Genomic DNA, 7715 nt, shown 5'->3' on the forward strand with positions numbered 1-7715 from the left:
CCTTCTTCTTCCTGGACCATGGCACCCCATCACAGCCTCCATTTTGTTTTCTCTCCCCCAGAGAGCTTTTACAATTTCCCCCAAACACATTTTATTATGATGGGAAGTGTGTCCTTTTCCTCTTGTAGACAGACCAACTAACTAATTTGTCACTGTGATATCTCATGTTGCCACTGCACACAGCTACAGCATTTAGTGTTTATTGTATCACATGGAGAGGAAAGATGCCGGCAGGGAGCAATGCAATGAGAGTTCAGCAGCAGCAAAAGAGTGAATACTTAGTTTGGAGACTTTTAAACAGGACACTTTTTAAACCTGGTGTTAAGTTGATAGCAAAATGAGGTGCTTCTGTTGTCTACCAAAGTTATAGGACCCCTATGTCAGCTTGGTATGGTTTCATTCCGCAATGGTTAATGTGGCCCTAGTGTAGTTGTGTGAATACAAGGAACATGCTGACACAGATGGTTCTGAGATATTTGCAGGGGTTGGAATCCTTGCACTGGAGGTTTATCACGGAAAATGTTGGGAAAACATCATGAAGGGTTATATGGTCAGAGTATAACCTTAATAATGTCACAAGTCTTGGAATAAGGGTAAAAATAGTCTGGTAAATCATGGACATATTTTCCAGAAACCAAACTATATGTAGACCCAGGCTACTAAATATTTAATTTTTATGTTATAGAGATACCTCTTACCACTTGAGCACACAACTACTGTCTCCCTCTTACCTAGCGCTCTTGTAGGCCCAGATTGGTTTTTATTTTATTTATATTTTATTTTTTTTATAAACATCTTAGTTTTATGAGGCACCTTACCACCACCATCACCACATGTGTTTTACCTGGCTGTCCTTATAGTAGTCTAGCTATAGCATGTTGGAGGAGAGAGTCACTATGAGTTGTAATCCTTTGTCCCAGCAGAGAAGTCACAGGATTGCTCTATACTAACTTCCTGTCAGCTGTTCTCTTAAGACTTTCATTGCAGTTTGTGCCAAATCAGCAGGTGGGCATCTCTTAGAAGCCTGCAGTCCCACTTCTGGTTGCTTTTACTGCAGTTGAGATCAATAATGACCCCATCTCCTCTATGGCAGCATGAAGTATTATCCATCAGATCTTTCTTCACTGCACCATGCAGCCAGATGGGTTGAAGATAATGCTTACATTTCTTCAGTAAGGCAAGAGCTAAATATGTGGTGTAGAACTAGAAATTGAACCCATATCTTTAGCTTGATAGAGTAAGGAGGATTTTTCCACAGAATTTATACAATAGAGTAATTTAAAAGTAGGAACTGAATATAAATTATGCCTGAGTCAAACACAAGTTACTGAGCTTAATACAAGGGTAACTGAGTAAAATATAACGGCCTGTGATATACAAGAGGTCAGACTAGGTGATCCAGTGGTTCATTCTGAGCTTAAATGCTATGAGCTATAAATTATTTTTCTGGCAAAAATATACAAAAAAATGGTATAAAGCAGTTTACAGATGGGGCAGTAACATTATATTGCTGTACTTTATGTTAATATAGCACAGTGCTGGGATGCCAAAACAATAGGGTAAATAAAAGGAAATAACACACTTTTTGAATACCCATTTATCACTAGAATTTTATGACTGAATTTGTAAATATGTATATGATTCTTCCTTTTCTAAAGGAAATTACCAGTGTTGGAAATGTCAGATGATTCCTCTGATGTCTTGCTGTTGTGTTGAAAATAACGTGTTGCTTGATAGTTAATATAGTTTTTTTTGTAAGTACCATTCATCTTTATGCATGCCCATTTTTTTACCTACCAACATCATTCTGCATGTGGAAAGGCATGCAAAATGCATGTTCCTATCTAAAAGAGAGTATACTCACTATGTGAAGAAAAAAACCAACCAAATAAAAACCCTATAGCTCAGTCAGTATAACACACCTCCTGCAAACTATACATAGGAGTGACAGGCAACATGCAACTACACAGAACAGGAAAATACACCTCATCTGATTAGTATTGCCAGCTCAAAATTGTCATGAATCAGGCCCTGCAAAATTATGAGACTAGTTTAAAAATCATGAGATTTGTTTAAAATAATACATACTGGGTTTGTATTATTTGCCTTCATGCTTTTTGAAGCATTAGGACACATTTGGGTTGCATTTTAAGATGTTCTCTGGAACCATGAGGACTAGAAACTTTTTTTTGTTTTTTAATGAAAGCCGAGATTCTCATATAAGTCTGCAAGCTGCTGCTTTAAGAAAAACATCAAATTCATGGGACTTGAAATAAAATCACAAGAGTTGGCAAAACAGCCTAAATGAATTATTGTATGCAGTCTTGTAGCTGTGTCAGTTGCAGAATATTCGAGACACAATATCTTTTCGTGGACCAACTTCTGTTAGTGAGGGAGACAAGCTTTCAAACTTACACAGAGCTCTTCTTCAGGTCACTCTTGTGATTTCAGGGAATGACAGTTTCATATTTAGGATATTAAATATTGCACTTACTTGCATGTATTTCCCATAATCTACTAAGGCATAGATAAGAGCTCAGGTTAAGATTACTGGTTGTATTAATTACATATACTTGTGTGCTGTGTACTTGGGCTTTCCATCCTTGACTACATTAGACTTGTCTTTAAATTTCCCATTGTTCCCACCAGTGCACATTCCACTGACAGTAGCAAAGGTGCGAGCTTTAGTGTAGATAGGATGCTAGTAATCATGCTGGGGGGAGAGATAGCTCAGTGGTTTGAACATTGGCTTACTAAACCCAGGGTTGTGAGTTCCATCTTTGAGGGGGCCATTTAGGGATCTGGGGCAAAAATTGGGGATTGGTGGACTAGATGACCTCCTGAGGTCCTTTCCAACCTTGATATTCTATGTTTTAACCTCAGTGTTGCATAGATCTTACTTGAGCAGTATTAAAACACTGACAGCCATCTACACTTGTATTCCCACTATTCCTGCCACTGTAGACCTGGAATGGCAGGAAAACTTAACAGGGAAAAAAGAAAGATCTAGTGCAAATACAGCTTAACTATCTACTTTGTATTCATGACTCAGTACATCTTTATTATTCATTTTGATTCAATTAGCTAATGTTTAGTATAGAGCACTTTGGAGCGAATGGAACTGTATCAGTGCTAAAGATTTCTCTACATTATTTTTCTCTTTACTTTGTTTTCACTGTGTATTGCCTCAGTTTCCCAAACTGTCCATCTTATCAGGCAAATGGAAAAAAATTGGGAATGCAGAGGAAGCAGATATTAGCTGGAGCTATATTCTGTTGCTGTGCTGGCTTTTACCCAGGCAAGAGAAGAGAAGATACTAAATGAGATTAATAAGCAGACCTTTGAATAATAAAATTTTATTAAAGATACTGTATCAAAACATGAATTAGGAATTTAAAGTAATACCTTTAAAACCTAGGATGCCCCCAATGCTGTTTTACAGAGACTACAAATAATTGCTATGTTACAGCAGTCACAGCCTGCTCCAGACCCCCTTTGCATAAGTAATTTGGGTAGGCCCAGAGCGGTGCAATGTTATCCGTTAAAGCTGTGTACATTTCCCTCTTCTTGCCTTGTAGGTGTTGCAAATCCTGACAGTCCCACAGGTTTTCCATTCTCTCTGGAAGATTAGCTCCATTTCCTGTCAATGTCCTAGCTATGTTGTGTCTTCTCCCTGAAGGACTCTCCAGTGGGTTCTGTCTCTCTCCTCTTTTCATGTTCACACTTGAATCGTCGTCTTTACTGTTGTTTTAAAATAGCCACAGGGCCAGACTCATGAACATCCCCAGCAGTACTGGATCCTTTAAAGGTGTGGTAACGTATTCTTGATCTCCCTTTACACTTCTACCTGTTAAAATATTTAGGAGTATATAATCAAATAAAGCATCCCAACCCACAGATACTTTAATATTTTTTCTAGCATTTGTACACTGTAGCAACTTTATAGAACTATAAAGAGAAAGGCAAGCCTAGGCACATGGCCTACACAAGCAGCACTATAGACAATATGCTAAGCATGTCAAAGAAAAGACAGTTACCTTTTCCATAATTGGTGTTCTTCAAGATGTGTTGCTCATGTCTATTCCATAATAGGTGGAATGCACATGCACCGGTACCAGAAGTTTTTCCCCTAGCAGTACCTGCAGGGGGGAGCACCCCCCCTGAAAACCGTGGAGCGGCGCCTGCCTGGCGCGGTATAAGGGTGGGCTGTGCTCCCCCCACCCTCAGTTCCTTCTTGCCAGACCACTCCGACAGAGGGGAAGGAGGGTGGTATGTGGAAGAGACATGAGCAACACATCTTGAAGAACACCAGTTACGGAAAAGGTAACTGTCTTCAAGTGATTGCTCATGTGTATTCCACAATAGATGATTCCAAGCTATATCTGTTGGAGGTGGGTAGGAGTTCACAAGTTCTCAGGACGGAGTACCACCTTGCTGAACCTGGCATCATCCCAGGCCTAGGAGACGATTGCATAGTGCGAGGTGAACGTGTGAACCAAAGACCACGTGGTGGCCCTACAAATGTCCTGGATGGGGACGTGGGCCACGAAGGCAGCCGACGAGGCATGCGCCCGAATCGAGTCTGCCCTCACAATGGGCGGCAGGGGAATCCCCACCAGCTCATAACAGGAACGGATGCACAAAGTGATCCACTTAGAAAGCCGCTGAGTGGAAATCAGCTGACCCTTCGCTCGCTCAGCTGAGGTGATGAAAGTTGCGAAGACTTTCTGAACGGCTTGGTTCACTCGAGGTAGAAAGCCAGAGCTTGCCTCACGTAGAGCGTGTGCAGGTGGTGTTCCTCATTAGTGGCGTGAGTCTTGGGGCAGAGGACTGGCAAAAAAATGTCCTGACCCATGTGGTAGGTGGAGACCACCTTGGGGAGGAACACAGGGTGTGGGCGGAGCTGGACCTTGTCCTTATGAAAAACTGTATACCGCGGTTCGGAGGTTAGGGCCCTGAGCTCTGAGACCCACCTGGCCAATGTGATAGCTACCAGGAAGGCCACCTTCCACGAGAGGTGAGACCAAGAACACATGGTCAGTGGTTCAAATGGGGCCCTCGTGAGATGAGCCAGCACCAGGTTTAGGTCCCACTGTGGAAGCAGGGGCTTGGAATATGGGTATAGACAGTCCAAACCCTTAAGGAACCGGCCAATCATAGCAAGGGAAAATACCATGTGCCCTTGCACCGGGGATGAAAGGCCGATATGGCTGCCAAGGGTACCCTTGGTACAAGAGAGATCCTGTACTGACGACTGCGCTTCGCTGGAGAGCCCAGAGAGCAGAAGCCATGATGCCTGTCTCATGGACACCACTGAGGCCATGGACCGTGCAGCCGTGTCTGCTGCATCCAAAGCGGCCTGCAGCAATGCCCTTGCAGCCACCATCCCTTCCTCCACGAGTGCCTTAAACTCCTTCTTATTGTGCTCCCGGAGGGAGTCCTCAAACTTGGGGAGGGATTCCCAGAGGTTAAACTCGTAGCGACCCAGGAGAGCCTGATGGTTTGGTACTTGTAGCTGAAAGCTTGACGACGAATAAACTTTTCTCCCGAAAGTATCCAGCCTCCAGGAGTCTTTGTTTTTGGGGGTCGGGGACGGTTGCCCCTGCTGCTCCCTGTGGTTGACCGACTCGACCACCAAGGATTTGGGCGCCGGGGGGGGTATACAGCTACTCGGGTCCCTTTGTGGGTACAAAGTACTTGTGCTCCACCTTTTTAGAGATGGGAGCCAGCGAGGCTGGTGTTTGCCACAGGGCATTTGAAATTCTTGCCACCCCTTCATGGAGCAGCAAGGCCACCCTGCCCGGTGCTGAAGGGGACAGCACATTGAACAGAGAATCTGAGGGCTCTTCCATCTCCTCAGCCTGGAGATGGAGGCTCACTGCCCCCCTTTTTAGGAGGTCTTGGTCAGCCTGGTAGTCCTTCTGCGGGATGGAGCTGGGCGGGGCTGCAATCAGCTCCTCCAGAAGGGGCGATGCTGGTGCGGTGCTTTTGATGTCGTCCAGCACCGGAGGATCCACCACCTGGTCGGACTCTGGGCATGGTACCAAGGACACAGGTCCCACCGACCTTTTTTTTGGCGGTCTAAGGACGGACGCCAACAGTGCTTCCGAGGCCCAGGCCACCGAGCAAGCCCCACTGGGGGCTGCGCTGGAGGCCATGGTGCCCACTGGTGCCACTGGGCCAGTCACAACATTTGGTGCCATTGCGCTTGCTGAGGCACCAGCAGGGCTGGCTGTTTGGGCTGGTTAGCTTAGCCTGTAGACAGGCGGCTGTGAGGGGAGGCTGGGCTGGCACATGATCCGCTGCTGCCTCTGGACCGGGACTATCGGCGGTGCTGGGATCTATGTCTGCCATGGGACCGCGATCTCGACGCAGAGGAGCAGCACAGATGGTAGTAGCTGCTCCGCGAACGGCCTTGATGGGTGGACCTGTGTCAGTGAGACGCTAGTGATGGACACCCGGGGCTACGGTGCCTTTGCGGAGACTTGGAACGGGAGTCCGAGCGGGAATGGCGTTGATGATTGTGCCACGACAGACTGTGGTATCTCCTGCGAGACAAGGACCATTGGCGACGTCCGCCATTGTCCCGTCAATATTCACTTTGTGAAGACGTGTGGTGCCAGGAGTCCCAGTCAGACGGCACCCATCCGGGCAGTCTGGCCGGCATTGAGGGCGATCCAATTGGACTGAGCCCTGAACGGTCGCTGGGCGGTGAGCAGGAACGTTCCCTCGACCGAGACTGGTACCGGGCCAGTGGCGACTGCAGTGATCCCAGCGGCGGCTTGACTGGAGTGTGGGGCCAACATCGGCGGAGCTCCGGGCACCGGCATCGACGTGACATTCTTGGCTGCTTGGAGGGCTTCGGGTGTAGATGGCATCCAGACATCTGGAGAGGCCTGCTCTGAAGGGGCCAGGCTACTCAGCTCAACGTGAGTTGGAGGCCTAGGGCCTGATGGGGATCAAGGACTACCTGACATGGGCCTAGCCTCTGTCCCAGACTTCCCTCGGTGCTGTTGCGAAGAGGGAGTCTTTCTGGTCCTCTTGGCGTAGCCTGTGGATGAGGAGCGGTGCTGACTGGATGATGGTACCAGAGGGTCTCTGTGTACCGACGCTGCGGTGCCAGGTACCGGTTTGGATCGGTGTGCCGGGGTCGGGGCCAGCGCAACTCCATCAGGATGGCCCGGAGCCTAATGTCCCTTTCTTTTTTAGACAAGGGCTTGAAAGACTTGCAGATCTTGCGCCTTTCGCTGATATGGGTTTCTCCCAAGCCGCGCAAACAATCCGCATGTGGGTCGCTCCTTGGCATAGAGCGCCTACAAGAGCCGCACGACTTAAAGGCTCAGGTGCGGGGCATGCCCCGGTCCTGGCTCAATGACTAACTAAACTAACTGAATTAGCTAACTGACTACAGTACTACTGAACAAACAAAGAGTTCTGGGGACGAGCTGCAGCAAATCTGGAGCTGAGCAGTTCTGACGCACCTTCACTGGCAGCAAGAAGGAACTGAGGGTGGAGGGAGTGCAGCCCCCCTCCCCTTATACCGTGCCAGACAGGCGCCGCTCCAGGGGTTGCGGGGGGGAGCTCCCCCTGTGAGTACTGCTAGGGGAAAAGCTTCCGGCACCAGTGCACATGGCAAGCATGCACACCTATTGTGGAATACACATGAGCAATCTCTCGAAGAAGAAGCAAGCAAATGCAAGTTATAAGTAAAAATA

This window comes from Lepidochelys olivacea, assembly GCF_965140295.1.
Source record: "Lepidochelys olivacea isolate rLepOli2 genome assembly, chromosome: 6".
In the NCBI taxonomy this organism is placed as follows: Eukaryota; Metazoa; Chordata; order Testudines; family Cheloniidae; genus Lepidochelys; species Lepidochelys olivacea.